This window comes from Papio anubis, chromosome X (assembly GCF_008728515.1).
Source record: "Papio anubis isolate 15944 chromosome X, Panubis1.0, whole genome shotgun sequence".
Taxonomy (NCBI): Eukaryota; Metazoa; Chordata; class Mammalia; order Primates; family Cercopithecidae; genus Papio; species Papio anubis.
In genome coordinates this window covers 60,494,414-60,511,754 of record NC_044996.1, presented here as the reverse complement: position 1 = coordinate 60,511,754, position 17,341 = coordinate 60,494,414, and the positions used below count along the sequence as shown (strand labels likewise).

Genomic DNA, 17,341 nt, shown 5'->3' with positions numbered 1-17,341 from the left:
ACTACATTTCATGTTGTGAGGTTGTGTGGTCAGAAATTGAGCCCAGGAACAAATTAAGGTGGATGTAGATAGATTCAGCTCCAGTGATAGGTAAGCACTCACTAAATGTGTTTCTACAGCAAGATACAAAACTAATAATGAACGTGATCGTGATACCATACACCTTCATTTCTATTTCATTTTAATTAAATAATATAAACTCTTTCATAAATAAACATACAGTTGGTCATATAAACCATAAGGCTAAACCAAAAGATGATGTTTGAATTTGCTCATCATTTTGTTCTTCCCTTAGGACACTAGCTAAAATCTCATCCGTGGTTAAAGCACAGGCATGATTCTCAAAACGTTCTTCGTATTGCCAGAAATCCGCTGAGCTGGTTGTGCTTGTCCAGTGAAGCTCCAAATGCTCTCTTTTCTTTTGTTGTTGAGACGCAGTTTCGCTCTTGTTGCTCAGGCTGGAGTGCAATGGTCCGATCTTAGCTTACCGCAACCTCTGCCTCCTGGGTTCAAGAGGTTCTCCTGCCTCAGCCTCCTGAGTAGCTGGGATTACCGGCATGCGCCACCATGCCCAGCTAATTTTGTATTTATAGTACAGACGTGGTTTCTCCATGTTGGTCAGGCTGGTCTCAAACTCCCAACGTCAGGTGATCAGCCCCCCTCGGCCTCCCAAAGTGCTGGGATTACAGGCATGAGCCACCGCACCCAGCCCCCGAATGCTCTCTTTTAATTAATCATTGTAAATACATATGGATCTGTGTGTTCCTAAAAGGGTAATGACATGCCATACTGGCCACATCAAGCATGTTTACAAAGTACAGGCTAGTAACTCATATCTATTTTACCAAAACATCTCTAAAAACTGCTCTCCTGTCTTAATCATATTTTGATCTTGACTTTCTTTGTAACTTCTCTGTTAGAATTATCCATTCACACCTTGGCTCAGTATGTGCTTTGTGTTGTTAATAATTTCATATGCATAGCTTTTTAGAAACTTCTACTGAAAGCCTGTATTTGTGTGGAAATGAAACCAATTAAGAAATACAAATGACATTTCTTTCCAGCTTGTCAGAAACTTTGAGAGAGAAATTAATGACAAAAGTTTATTGCTGTGTCTTCTTTTCCGTATGCTTCCTTCAAACTTCATGGCAGTAAATGCCAAATAACCTCATGTATCAAACTTAAAGCAAGCTGCGAGCCAGGTGTCTTCAACTGCAGGTCATATGCTGAGCTACATTCATCATTTTAATCTTTTGAATTAAATTATCCAAAATTGAATAAACCTCAGTGAAACTGTGGTTGCTAAGAAATTCTTTAATTCTCCGACTCCTGAATTCTGTAATATCTTCTGCCTAGAATAACAATGGAGAAAGAATAAGGTGCAAGTTTTGGCCCATAGAAGGCAAACAATGCCTGTTTTGAGTTAATTTAGTATTAGCAACTTGAGAGCAGGGACCAGAGCCATTCTTCTACACAAAACACAAAAATTTAGTTCAATTTTTGTGTATTTCATTGCTATGTATCCCGCTGTCATTCAGTGAAATTCTGCTTGTATTTATATGCTACAAATTGTTGGGGAAAATGTAATCTTTTTGGTAGTAATCAAAACAATTCAATGTGCACTATGGTATAATGTTTAAGTGAAAAGGAGTAATCTCAATAATTTCTCTGAAAATCAACTCCAAGTTTCAAGCAGCCAAGGATGAATGATGGCTGCACTCCATATATTAATCAAAATAATGATTAAAGAAAATAAAGAACATAGATTTAAAAGATTCCATCATATTGACAGAACAAGCATTTGCATCATTGAGCCCAATATGTAGTTTGTATATTTTCCCTTAAGTGTTTTTTCTTACAGGTTTTTAACTTTTTAAATTTACTTTGGGGACTTTTAGTAGATGATGTATTCAAATGATTTAAAAATTAAAACCATGTAACAAGGTACACACGAAGAAGCCTTTCTTCCAAGCTTGTCACTATTTCTTCCGTATATCCTTCCCTCTACAGTTAATCATTCTTATTAGTTTCTCAAACATGCTTCTGGCATTGCTGTATGTAGATATAAGCAAATATTTGTAGGTTATCTCATAGCTGTTCTAAACAGTCCCTTATAGATGGATATTGGGACTTATTTTCAACTTTAAAATGATAAAATGGTAAACAGTGCTGTAATGAAAAACCTTTCACACTATCATTTATCCATATTTCTAGAAATGGGATTGTTGAGTCAGATTAACTTTAGAATCAATTTATCTAGCTCTAAAAATGTTGCTATTCTTGTTGGAATCACAGTAAATTTGATGTTAACTTAGAGAGAATCATCAGCTTTATGATGCTGAATCCTTCTGCCCAAGATTACATCATGTCTTTTCTGTTATTCCATCCTAGATCTTTGTCCTAAATTATGTTAAAGATTTTTCTTATGACTATGGCACAATTCTGGCTATGTTTACTCAGACATTTTGTTCTTTTTCATTGTTGTTTGTGTATGTTCTTGGCATCTTAGCAAAGTAATGATTGCAAATTTTTAAAATATGCAGATATTAAGCAAAATTGGAAGTAACACACAGTATATATTTATATCAATTTTGTGCAATTCCAGACACTTTGTGTTAATCTTTAATAAATATTTATTTTACTAAGTTTTTGATATCTGCTATTTGATTTGGCCTTCCTCAAATACCTGCTGATTAAAATATTATAAAAACTTCCTATTGGGAAAAAACATTTTAAAACCATATTATCATTTATTGGTTTATCTTTTTTAAATAATTCAAATACTGAATTAACTCTATAGTTAACAGGGTATCACTTATATCTTCTAAGATACTCTGTTGGATTTAGCTGTGTGGCACTGTTAACCAAAAATAAATTCTAAGGCCATCCAATCATCTGAATGGACCCCTCCTCTTGGCCAAGGGCATTCTACAGTTAACCTGAAAAATCAGTTCAGGACTTGATAGAAGAGGGGAAGGTACATGCCTCACTATACATCCCAGCAGCGTTAACATCAACCCATATCTTAAATCTGATAAGAAACATTTACAATCTATTCTCTCGGAAGCCTACTACTTGGAGGCCTCCTCTGCATGATAAAATCGAGGTCTCCACAACCCCTTAACTTAACAATCCTTTCTATTGATAACTCTGTCAACCAATTGCCAATCAGAACATTTTTAAATCTACCTATGACCTGGAAGCCACTCCCCAATCCCCCTCCTCAATCCCCTTCATCACTTTGAATTATTCTGCCCTTCCAGATGGAACCAATGTAAATCTTACATGTATTGATTCATGTATGATGTCTCTTCAAAATGTATAAAAGCAAACTGTACCCTGACTACCTTGGGCATATTTTCAGGGCCTCTTGAGTCTGTGTCATGGGCATGTCCTTAACCTTGGCAAAATAAACGTTCTAAAGTGATTGAGACCTGTCTCAAATATTTTTGAGTTCACAAATTTGAGAGCTGTCTTAGATACTTTTGGGTTCAAAACACCCTTTGATGTTAATGGAATCCATTGTCTAAATTGCCAAGAGGGCAGGCGCGGTGGCTCACACCTGTAATCCCAGTACTTTGGGAGGCCGAGGTGGGCAGATCACCTGAAGTCGGAGTTCAAGACCAACCTGACCAACATGGTGGCACATGCTTGTAATCCCTGCTACTCTGGAGACTGAAGCAGAAGAATTGCTTGAACTCAAAGTCCCCACTTTGAATTGTCCCACCTTTCTGAACCAAGCCAATGTATTTCGTAAATGTATTTGATTGATGTCTCATACTTCCCTAAAATATATAAAACCAAGCTGTACCCCAACCACCCTGAGGACATGTTCTCAGGACCTCCTGAGGGCTGTGTCACGGGCCATGGTTACTCACATTTGGCTCAGAATAAATCTCTTCAAATACTTTACAGAATTTGACTCTTTTCATCGACAATATGCCAATATGCATAGGAAATCACTAGTCAAATTAATTTATCAGTGCTATTTGATAGTTTGTGAAATATCTTTGTATCTAAGCAATAAGAACTGATAAAAGAAAAAATATAGTTCTGATATAAAAAAGCAGAGTTCTTTGACAAGCTGAGTAAAAAGAATTTAATCATTAAGAATCCGTGGATATTGTTTAGTTTTTAGACATCATGTAGTCCAAGATCTGCTCTGAAAACATACCAGGTTCAAAATGCAGATTTCCTCAAAATGTCTACATCAGTATCAAATAAAATATATAATGATGTTCACTGGTTTCTTCTTCTTTATGTTATTAAGGTGCTTCAGTAGCAATAGACTGGCAAGCGTATTCAGCCACCTTGGACTTGTGATTCACTCAGGAGAATTTGACATTGTGATAAAAAAAAGTAAAAGGGATTTAGTATTTCTAAGGCTGACTGCCTTGGCAAGACACTGTACTTCAAATCAGCATGCATCCATTTTGAATATTAAGCAGGAAAATGAGATAAATTTTTAGTAGAGGCTTAGAAAAATATAAAACACTGTCATTTCTGAGGTTAGTTTTCCGCTGCATTGATTTTTGTCTTTTATACCTGAGTATGATTAAAAAACTTTCCCTAAATCTGTCAATATAATGTTTCACCATTATGGTACACATATAATATAATGCAGACTATTCTGTCTTCCACTCTGACCTTTACGATATAGCTGGGTTTTGATAGAAGAGTGTGGGAGGAAATACTTTTTAAATAGAATTCCAATAATGCATCCATAAACATAACCTCTCATCCTTTGAATTACTAAGTGTTAACCTTGCTATAGGATATATTATTCCTTTTCGTTTTGAATAAGCCATAAGACGTAGGGACATAGAATTAAAATGCATAGGTAACTGTGGTCAGGATTACCTAATATTAAACTAAATTATGTCCTGTTAAGCATTGAATAATGTTAGGTAAAATGTTCTATTATCATTATAAGTTTTATAATACTGTAACCGCCCAACGGGTTCACCTTGCCCACTGCCTAGAACTGCCATGGAGAAAGAGTAATTCACTTAGAGCTGGCTGTGTGGAAGACTGGAGTTTTATTATTACTCAAATCAGCCTCCCTGCGCATTTGGGGGAGTGCTTGGGCACTGGAGTTTTTAAAGATAACTTGGACCAGGCACGATGGCTCACGCCTGTAATCCCAGCACTTTGGGAGGCCGTGGCCAACGTGGTGAAACCACTAAAAATGTAAAAATTAGCTGGGCATGGTGGAGGGGCACCTGTAGTCCCAGCTACTTGGGAGGCTGAGGCAGGAGAATTACTTGCTGAGTCCAGGAGACAGACGTTGCTGTGAGCCGAGACCGTGCCACTGCACTCCAGCCTAAGCGACAGAGGGAGACTCGATCTCAAAAAAAAAACATTAAAGATAACTTGGCAGTAGGGACTTGGGAAGTGGGAGGCACTGATTGTTTGGGTTGAAGATGGAATCATAGAGGGTCCAAGCGAAGTTTTCTTGTTATCTTCTGCTCCTGGGTGGGATCTCAGAACTGGTTGAGCTAGCTTACCAGTCTGATGCTGATCCATCAAGTGCAGGGTTTGCAAATTATCTCAAGCACTGATAGGTTTTAAAATAGTGATGTTATCTCCAGGAACAATTTGGTGAGGTTCAGACTCCTGCAGCCATAAGCTGCATGACCCCTAAACGTAATTCCTACTCTTGTAACTAGTTTGTTAGTCCTACAAAGGCAGACCTGGCCCAAGACAAGAAGGGGGTCTTTTTGGGAAAGGTCTATAATTTTGTTTCAGAGTCAAACCATAAACTAAATTCATTCCCAAGGTTGGTTCAGCCTATGCCTAGGAATGAACAAGGACAGCTTAAAGGTTAGAAGCAAGATGGTGTTGATCAGGTCTAATCTCTTTCACTGTCATAATATCCTCAGTTATAATTTTTGCAAAGACAGTTTCAAGACTAGGAAGTTATTTTTTGAAGATACAGTTATTGAATAAAACACTATATAATTTAGCTACTGACCAGTGGAGCTGCAATTTTTCTCAGCAGTTAATCTTTTCTTTAAGTTACTTCATAATTGAAATAGCTACTTTTGTAGATTGATTAGTCCCTAAATATAAACCAATCATATATTTAAAAGGGTTTTTATTTTAAACTTATCCTTGAAAGATTGTGAATAAAACAAATTAGAAGGTCTATGAAAGTTCCAGCTTATTGAAAATGAGATTTGTATTGTATAGACTAAGTAATTCAATTGGAATACATAAATCTTAGGATCTTACAAAGAAAGAGAAAAATAAAATCGTAGACTAAGATTCCATAGTACCAATGCCAATTTAGACAAGATACCTAAACAAATCAAAGAACAAGTTTTGAAGTTCAGTAGACACTGTCAACCGAGGAAAACGACAAGTCTCAATCATTTTAGGAGATTTATTTGCCAAAATTAAGGACGCACCCGGGAGAGAGGTCTATGCCTTTCTCCAAAGACGATTTTGAGGGCTCCAAATTTAAAGAGGAAAGAATAGGGTATTGAGAAGCACACAGTTTTTACACAAACAAGGGGGGCAGAGGAAACATGTGAAGAATCTGCATTTCACATAACACAGACAAAATGGGGCAGAGGAACAGTCAGATATGCATTTTTGTCTGGCAGGCTGGGTGACTGCACGTGTAAAGATAAGCTATCAATTTGCACGGCCATGGAGAAGTTTTTAACAGCTCACCAGGAATTTCCTCGTGGGCAAAATATGGGGGAGGCGTGTAGCCTTTCATCTTGTAGCCATCTCACTGAGGAACCAAAAGGGGGTGGCAGGTTTGTGTGACTCAGTTCCCAGCTTGACTTGTTCCTTTGGCTAAATAAGTTTGGGGTCCAAAAATTTAATTTCTTTTTACAACACACCATATTCCTGATAGCTCCAAATATCCCTTTCTGGCTCTCCTTTGTTTTCTTAAAGGAACCAGGACATGCTGATATCCTTTCTTAAGTTATGTTAATATGTAAATGCAGTCAGCATCTGGGGTATTCTAGGCCTTTGGTAGCTCCACAAACAGCAAATATTTACACCTGGACAGAGCTTCTAAGTACTTGGCAAAGGAAAGATTATTATGAGCCTTATTTAGTTTAGTCTGCATCAGTGATATTTTATTACCAGCATTCTCTGTAGGTTTGGAGAATATGAAAGTAAGCTCTGTATCAGCCTTAAACTTTCTGAACTGGATTTGAATCACCTAACGCTAAATTAAAAAAAAAAAAAAAAAAAAAAGAAAAAAATCAGCATCAACTACTTTCTAAGCATATGTTTTCCCAATACAGATGAGGTTTTATTAGTAGTTTTCTAAAAGTCTGTCTAGAAATTTCATGTTCTACTCGATACTTCTAGTTATTAATGAAAAAGGAATTTTTTCATGAAAATGTAGTTGCCCCTCTATTAGAAATTGTTCATATGAGCTGTATCTACTCATCTTAAATAAAAATGTAATGCTACTAGATGAAAGTAAATTTCCTCAAATTAATATGTCATATATATATTTTTAATTTTAAGGTAGAACGTAAGAAGGAAAATGTATAGGAAATTAAAAAAAAAAAAAACAGAAAAACAGCATTTATTTATCCAATTTCCTTTAGTCACAGAATCACTAAGTTGAAAGAGCCCTAGAAGATATAGTCCAATGTCATCATTTTACAAAAGTGAAAATTTAAATTCTGAAATATAAAATAGTTTCCCAAGTCACATAGTTAGTGACAGAACTGAGGCTATTTCACAACCCCACTCTAATGCTCATTTTTCTAAACTGCACTGATTATCACACAACCAGGAATACCAAAAAAAAAGAAAAAAGGTATCAGCTATAAGCTATAATCTTTGCTCTTATGGAGCCTATAAGTTCGTAAGAGAGATGTATACAAGATGACAACTGTGTATGATCAGGACGGGCAAGATAAGACATGCACTATTTGTGCAGAAGACAGCTACATCATAGCAGGCAGGCTTATAGAATTGAGAGAGGCTTGGCAAACAGATAATATCTAGGATAAGGTGAGGTTCTGGTAAAAAAAAAAAAAAAAAAAAAAAGTATAGTCATCATAGTGTCATACTGTTTTAAAATTTTGAAACAAATTCTTTCCCAAAGAATTCCTGAAATGTTTGATATTTTAATATTTTCTCTTAATGGAAAGTGCAAATGAGTTAAATTATTAATGATTTTCATCCTATAATTGGTATCTACTGTCATTTGTGTGGATAATTTCAATAGGCATGTTCATTTTTTAGATAGAGATTTATTATGTTTTCTTATGACAATTTGATATCATTGTGTTGTTTGCTTATATTAATTTAAAATTATTCACTTCTCTTTTATTCCACCACGATAATCCATTTATAGATTTAATTCATTTTGAGGCTCCTAATAATGAGTTTATGATTAAGAAAATTTTGCTACTCATTTGTTCAGCCATTTTTCCATTTTTTTAAATCATAGCACCTGAGTCCTAATTATAATTAACTTCTAAAGTTGATCATTTGAAGTTTCTTTGAAGAATTACTCAAGTTGTTTCAGTGTAAATTAACTCTAAAAAAGGTAATGATTCATATTTTCTATTTTGGGTGCAAGAGATTAACACCAGTGCTAGATTATATTTAAAACACTTAGTTTATTGATTAACTTCCCTGAAGAACATGTGACCTTATTTTTGCTTAAAACTATTGCAGATCCTAAATATTTGAAGAAAGTCAGTGAGTGTGTAGGGGTTAGATTCAGGGGAAGGAACAGTACTTCTACTTTAACCATAATACCTGCCTTTTTATCTGTTTTCTATATTGTAGCTTTGGTTCTGTTGAATTTTATTAAAAAAGTGGAGAGGTGTATTACAAATTGTAAACTTTTCTAACTTTTAAAAATCACTTTCCGAAAGGTAAAGATCAAAGTCATTCAAGGTTCTTTATATTCCAATTGTAGTTTCTGCTTCTTCTTCCTTTACACAAACACTTTGTCTCATCCAAACTTATTTTCTGAACATTGTCTAAACATACCTCGTGGTTTCCTTGCTCCCTGCCTTGCATAAACTTACAGCTTCCATCTTGGAAGCTCTCCTCTCCTACCCTGCTCCCCTACTGGATCAAAAGGATGTCACCCGTCCTTTCCATTTATTTATTTATTGGTTTGTTTGTTTGTTTATTTATTTATTTTTGAGACAGAGTCTTGCTCTGTCGCCCAGGCTGGAGTGCAATGGCGCGAACTCGGCTCACTGCAACCCACACCTCCCAGGTTCAAGCGATTCTCCTGCCTCAGCCTCCCTGAGTAGCTGGGATTACAGGCCCCCACCACCATGCCCGGCTGGGGTTTCTCCATTTTGATCAGGATGGTCTTGAATTCCTGATCTCAGGTGGTCCACCCTCCTTGGCCTCCCAAAGTTTTGGGAGTACAGACATAAGACAAAGTGCCCAGTCCCTTTCCATTTTTGAAGTTAAACTCTCCCCATGAAGTCTTCTAACTCATAACAACTGAAACTGACCTCTCTATCCATTGAACTCCAATACCAATTATCATTTATTCTTACCACTACTTTATGTTGCAGTTATCTATGTAGACTAGATCAACATGACCATATTTGGGCACTCAATAAATATGTGTTAAATGAAACACATATTTCTTGTGAGGTACTCATAGACCACAAGTTTTGCAGAGTAATAAAGTTTAACTTTATTCTTCTAGTTTCAAGCAGAAAGAAAATAATGAAAAAATATTTATTTAACTAGAAGGAGACTGTATTAGTCAGGGTTTTCTAGAGGGACAGAACTAATAGGATATATGTATATATTAAAGGGAGTTTATTAAGGAGAATTGACTCACAGGATCACAAGGTGAAGTCCCACGATAGACTGTCTGCAAGCTGAAGAGCAAGGAAGCCAGTAGTGGCTCCGTCCGAGTCCCAAAACCTCTAAAGTAGGGAAGCCAACAGTTCAGCCTTCAGTCTATGGCTGAAGGCCTGAGAGCCCCTGGCAAACCACTGGTGTAAATCCAAGAGTCCAAAAACTGAATAACTTGGAGTCTAATGTTCGAGGGCAGGGAGCATCCAGAGGAAGACTCAGCCTGTCGGATTATCCCACCTTCTTCTGCCTGCTTTTTCTAGCTGCGCTGGCAGGTGATAGGATGATGACCACTGAGATTGAGGGTGAGTCAGCCTCTCCCAGTTCACTGACTCAAATGTTAATCTCCTCTGGCAACACCCTCAGAGACACACCCAGAAATAATACTTTGCATCCTTCAATCCAAACAAATTGACACTTAACATTAACCACCACAGAGATTTCTACTACTAAGTGTCTATCATGTAATATAGCTTCAGTGAAATTGTATTCTCAGATCCATAGTTTCTCTGAGTGATAGTTGCCCGTAATTTAAAATGTAAAATGTATACTCTGCAGCAGCATGTGTGTAAGACATGTAAATGTGAGTGTTTTAGTTAGCTCAACACTTAGCTTTTAATGCTTAGAATGACAGGCCTGAAATATATTTTTAATTTTTCTTGAGACTTTGACCAGAACTGGGGTTAATCCATTCAGACATTATTTTGGTATTCACAGATCATCTTGTAGGTATGTTTTATTAAATAGCCTATACCATTTATTTAGTTCAAAACTGATTTCTAACTTTAAAATGGACTCATGATGGCACATTAAGTTATTGAGCTCAACAGAGAATCAAGGAACAAAGAGTAACAGCTCTTCCTACCATCTTCTTAGATTTTTGGATTGATCCAATACAACTTTTAATAGCATTGGAGGCCAATACTAATATTAATAGATTAGCATTAATACAGGTGTAGACAGATGTAGAAAGTTTCAAGAAAATTAAATTCTTAGATAATCATTCTGACTGTTTTCTTCTTTTAGCAAATGTATTTTTATTTTATTTATTGATTTATTTATCTATGATTATTTTTTGAGACAGGGTCCCCCTCTGTTGCCCAGGCTGGCATGCAGAGGCACAATCATGGCTCATTTTAACTCCCTCTCCTGGGCTCAAGTGATCCTCACTCCTCAACCTCTTGAGTAGCTGGCACTACAGGCATGTACCATTGTGCCTAGCAATTGTTTTATATTTTTTTATAGAGACAGGGTCTCACTGTGTTGCCCAGGTTGGTCTTGAACTCTTGGGCTCCAGCAACCCACCATTCTCGACCTCTCAAAGTGCTGGGATTACAGACATGAGCCACCATGCTCAGTCAGCAAATTTATTTTATGATTAAAAAAAGTCAGTGTTGGGTTAGCAGTGTTATATAGTATGTAGAATACTATCCTGAAGATTAGGAAACCTTGTTAGGAATTAGTTGTGTGCCTTTGGGAAGGCCTCTTTTGCAATATGAACCTGAACATTTTTTTCTATAAAATGAGGTTCAGAACTTGGGCATTTCTAAGATTTCCTCCAGTTCAATTCTTTTATGTCTTTAAACTTGTAAAGGGTAGGGGAAAAGTCCTCAAAAAGTAATACTGTGCTAGGTGCAGTGGCTCACGCCCGTAATCCTATCACTTTGTGAGGCCGAGGCGGGTGGATCACCTGAGGTCAGGAGTTCGAGACCAGGCTGGCCAATATGGCAAAACCCCATCTCTATCAAAAATACAAAAATTAGCTGAGCGTGGTGGCGGGCGCCTATAATCCCAGCTACTCGGGAGGCTGAGGCAGGAGAATCGCTTGAACCCGGGGGTGCGGAGGTTGCAGTCAGCTGGGATCAGGCCACTTTACTCCAGCCAGGGTGAAACAGCGAAACTCTGTCTCAAAAAAAAAAAAAAAAAAGTAATACCATATTCACACAAATACTCTCTTTATTCTCTTGAAGAACAAACAACAAAAGGATCTGTATATACTAGTGTAAGTGTTTCTTTGAGATTCACTCTCTTATTTCCTCATATAATGCAAGGGAAAGGCCATAGACTAATTTTTTATTAAATAAAGTAAATACAAGTAATTTTAAATCTAGAGGTTGATTTCTGTAGCAGTAGAAATTCTTCCACATTAAGTACAGGAAGGAAAAAAAAATGCTTCAGAAGCACATTTGAAGAGAGCTATATTCAATTTCACAGGAAAGATTCAACATCAAGTAACCCCTGGGTCCCTTCAATGTATTGCTCTAATTTATACATCAAAGTGAGAACAAGCTTGCTGAAACATAAGGCCTGAAGGAGCAACTCAATGTTTCTATCAGAATGTAGTTCAGCAGTTACACAGTCCATGAAATGCTCATTAACAAGCTGAGGCAATACGTACTGAGTATACAGGTTCACCTTTGCATATTAATGAGCAATGTGTAATAACATTTATGGCTCTTGCTGTTCCACATGCAGAGAACACTGAGATTAGAGCCGGGCTGTATAAATGTCAAATGTATTTATGGTCATGAATGCATACTGCTGTTTTAAAACAGTATCTCTTAACGGCCACAAATGTTTCATTCATATGCAGGTAGTTGGCAGCCACCTTTTTTCTTGAGCCACAGATTACTTTTGCTATAGATTTCCATCCTACAACACAGATCTACCACCAACAGTTTTATGAAGCCATATGCCTTTCAGAAACACTGCAATTTTGGTTTTCCCTTCATAATAATGTACATTATCTTAATGTTTCATAAAAATCTTTCATTTAAAGGCAGCAAAGTAAGACATCAGGAAAAAAAGATACAACTAACATGTGACTAAACGAGACTCTAAGCGCCAGAATTAAAATATGGTTTTCTGCTGTACTAGCAGCATAAGATCTCTTCACCATAAAATCTCGAAGCCCACAAGAAGGGAAGAGCGTGGAATATATATATGCATTGACTCATTCCAAAGCATTCTTAAAGACCTTAAAACCAGCAAACAGTGAAATCAACATGTCAGCTTTCTCCTCCACTTCCAGGAAGTCTTGTCTGACCGGCTTACCCTCACAGCCCTCCCTCATGTACGCTTTAGAGTATAAACACGTATCTTTTAAAATTAATAGTTCTATTAGTATTTTTTTCAAATGTGACACATTCCAAAATTTATTGCATTTTAATGCAAACTAAGCATGCATATTACTGGTTTGGTTATAATGCAGTCTTGAGATAAACAGATAAATTATTTATTTTTATTTTCAATTTTTTAATTAATTTATTTACTTTTTTTGAGACAGAGTCTCTCTTGCCCAGGCTGGAGTGCTGTGGTGCCATCATGGCTCACTGCAGCCTCCACATCCCAGGCTCAAGCAGTTTTTCCACCTCAGCCTCCTGAGTAGCTGGGACTATGAGGATGCACCACCATATCCAGCTAATTTCTTTATTTTTGACAGAGATGAGGTCTCATTAAGTTGCCCTTGCTGGTCTCCAACTCCTGGGCTCAAATGATCCTCCTACCTTGGCCTCCCAAAGTGCTCGGATTACAGGCATGAGCCACCACACCTAGCCCTTGATGAATTACTTAAAAATCAAAGCAATATGCTATTACAGAACGAGACTTTATAAGCAACAAATTACCCATGTCACATACTTTTTGAAGTAGAGTGTTGGGTATAGATATTCCACGTTAACCAAAAGTACTTTATTAGAAAGATGGGAAATTGAAAAAAATAGAGATGGAATTTGCGAGTCCCTAAGCAATTCAATAATTTCTCAAAACAAACTTAATTCATTAGTAATAAAACCTACAGTTTTTCATTATTATTTTCATTATTTTATTATTTCTAAATAAAATAATTTACATAATGCTGTATTCAAGCCAAGCTGAACAGCTAGCGCGTTTCTTACCAAATAGTGTGTGCTCTTAAATGCATATTGAATGACTAAGACACGCGTATGCATTTTCTATTTTTATTTTACACATTTAATTGTTTGTGAGGTTAAATCATGTTTTAAATTTTTGCAAAATTAAACAAGAGGCTTTTACCCAATAGTATTTTAGTCTACCTGTACTTTTTGAGAGAAGAAATAGCTTTGTAGTCTTGACACATATTTTGAGGTACTTTAACATGATATTTCATAACAGTTTCAAAACACACTGTTAGAATGGAATAAGCTAAAAAGGGGCAGGAGTGGTATGCCGTGATATTTTTCATGTAATACAAAGTCGTGCCTATACCATCCATCATATGAACTACGTAGTAAAGCTGATGACTTGTAGAATGGAAGGGCACCATTTTCTAACTTTCCTTTTTTTTTCATTTTTTATTTTTTATTTTTTGAGATGGAGTCTTGCTCTGTTGCCCAGGCTGGGGTGCAGTGGCGTGATCTTGGCTCACTGAAACCTCTACCTTCTGGGTCCAAGCAGTTCTGTGCTTCAGCCTCTCCAGTAGCTGGGATTACAGGTGCCCACCACCACGCCTGGCTAATTTTTGTATTTTTAGTAGAGGTGGGGGTTTCACCATTTTGGCCAGGCTGGTCTTGAACTCGTGACCTCGTGATCCACCCGTCTCGACCTCTGAAAGTGCTGGGATTACAGATGTGAGCCACTGTGCCCGGCCACCATTTTCTAACTTTTCTAAGATTTGAAGGTAAACAAAGAGATAAGTATAGTGAAAATGCAGATTCAAAATAATTAGATATTCACTTTTGATAAAGTAATTCAAATGCTAATTGTCAAATTCATATTTTACACTTTTGATCATAAGCCTTGTATTTTTATTGTGACATCGTAGTGAAAGAGTGATGCCTTTAAGATTCATGAAGAAAGCAGACCCATACGTAGGTGGAAGCTAATGTCTTGGTGCGGAAAACAACATGTCTTTCACAAAGTGACAATTACAACATGACTGTAATAGTAGTTGACAATTCACCTTATTTGAACATGTTTAGTCTTCTCAGGGATAAATGATTTAGACTGAACAAAATTAATAGCATAGGGTTCTCCATAAACACTTATCTGTAGTGTATGCACTATGGATTTTTACATATTTTAATCATAAAGTTTTTTCTACTAATAATAATTATTTCAGAGGTCTGGCACATATTCATATAGTGGCTTCCTTTTTCTGTTTGAGTCACTTATCAAATTATCTATGTTTTATTATTTTAGTAGTATAAGTATGTAGCTGAGAACAATAAGCAAACATCTATTATTTATTTTTAGGAAAATTAGTTATGAGTTATGTATTTTTAAATTTTAGTAACATGATCATTTTAATCATAGCTTATAATTTTTTTTTTTTTTTTTTTTTTTTTTTTTTTTTTTTTTTTTTTTTTTGTCTCTTTTCTTTCTTTCTTGAGATGGAGTCTTGCTCTGTCACCCAGGCTGGAGTGCAGTGGCGTGATCTTGGCTCACTGCAACTTCCGCCTCCCGGGTTCAAGTGAGTCTCCTGCCTCAGCCTCCCAAGTAGCTGGGATTACAGGTGTCCACCACCATGCCCAGCTGATTTTTGTATTTTTAGTAGAGACAGGGTTTCACCAGGTTGGCCAGGCTGGTCTTGAACTCCTGACCTCAGGTGATCCATTCTCCTCAGCCTCCCAAAGTGCTGGGATTATAGGCGTGAGCCACCATGCCCGGCCTAAAATTGTTTTTAATCCAACCTGAGAATTAGCCCAGTTACTCCCATTGAGTAATTTGGGTATTTGTAAACATATTATGTTGAGTCACTAATGTGTCTTGTGCCATCAGTACACACTTGTCCTCATCTAATATGTGTGTACTCTGTCACACAATGCTTCTCCTATTTCTTGGACCATATTAGGAATAATTTAATAGTTGAAGTAATTTTTTTTTAATGCAAACAAAGATGATATGAGTTTTTTCGATTTTTATTGATTTTACTTTATTTGTTTGTTTGTTTATTTATTTATTCATTTATTTATTGAGACGGAGTCTCTCTTTGTTGCCAGGTTGGAGTGCAGTGGCGCGATCTCGGCTACTGCAACCTCCACCTTCCAGGTTCAAGCGATTCTCCTGCCTCAGCCTCCCGAGTAGCTGGGACAACAGGCATGCATCACCATGCCTACCTAATTTTTGTGTTTTCAGTAGAGACAGGATTTCACCATGTCGAGTGATGGAGCAAGACTCCCTTTCAAAGAAAAAAGAAGCAGTCATCTCCATTTTTATTTTATTTTAGTTTTTGAAACGGAGTCTTACTCTTGTTGCCTGGGCTGGAGTACAGTGGCATGATCTCAGCTAACTGCAACCTCCACCTCCCGGGTTCAAGCTTCTCCTTCCTTAGCCTCCTGAGTAACTGGGACCACAGGTGTCTGCCACCATGCCTGGCTAATTTTTGTACTTTTAGTAGAGATGGAGTTTCGGCATGTTGGGCAGGCTGGTCTCGAACTCCTGACCTCAGGTGATCTGCCCGCCTCAGCCTCCCAAAGTGCTGGAATTACAGGTGTGAGCCACTGCGTCCAGCCTCAGTCTTGAAAAACCAAATCCAACCAGAATGTTAACCACAACATTATTCCTATCCGTTAAATAAATATAATGAAACCATTTGGGAAACAAGTTCTGAAATTATTGAGCCATGAACTGATTGGTGTTTTCATGACCAGCTTGTAACCAGTTTCTAAATGGTTTCTCTGATAAGTCTTTAGTTCATAATGTGTGTTTCTTTCTGTCATACTTAACATGCCTATTATATTATGAAACTTACTAGAAATTCCTCTACAAAGAAGAGGAAAAAAAAATCAATGGATGTCACATTAAATAGTGGTATAGTGAGAATAACGGCCAAGTGATATTCTTGAGTACTTGATGTTTACATTTCAGAAAATCGTAATCTGGACTGGGTGCGGTGGCTCACACCTGTAATCCAAGCACTTTGGTAGGCCGAGGAGAATGGATCACCTGAGGTCAGGAGTTTGAGACCTGCCTGGCCAACATGGTGAAACCTCATCTCTACTAAAATTACAAAAATTAGCTGGGTGTGGTGGTGGGCACCTGTAATTTCAACTACTTGGGAGGCTGAGGCAGGAGAATCACTTGAACCTGGGAGGCAGAAGTTCCAGGGAGCTGAGATCGTGCCACTGCGCTCCAGCCTGGGTGACGGAGCAAGACTCCATCTCAATAAATAAATTTAAATACGTATATACATAAATACATAAATAAAAGAAAATCATAATCTGAATGTATTGTCCTCCATCTACCCTATGCTTTAACCATTTACCCTATGCTTTAACTAGGGCAACTACAGTTTCTGGAACATGAACACTGTCCTGTATCCCATTTTGGGGCAAGTTTATTTCTCACCTGAAATTCCTATCCCAGTCCTCACCCTCTGCATGTTGGACTGTGTAATCTTTTTCTGTAATGCCAACCAATGTTCTCTACCAAGTTGTCTTCGATTTTCTCCGCCTAGATTAATACTGCTTCCCTTCTCTAACTCACCACAGCATGTTCTTATTATTACTCAGTTTATCACAATCTAGTGATTTTTGTATATATTAGAAGACTGTAAGCT

General features: G+C 37.1%; 1 protein-coding gene across 2 annotated transcripts in view; it reads left to right on the top strand.

Annotated features, from left to right (window-relative positions):
- PCDH11X (protocadherin 11 X-linked) overlaps positions 1-17,341 on the top strand; it is a 790,467-nt gene that overhangs the window by 305,214 nt on the left and 467,912 nt on the right. The gene's annotated exons all lie outside the window — the stretch shown is intronic.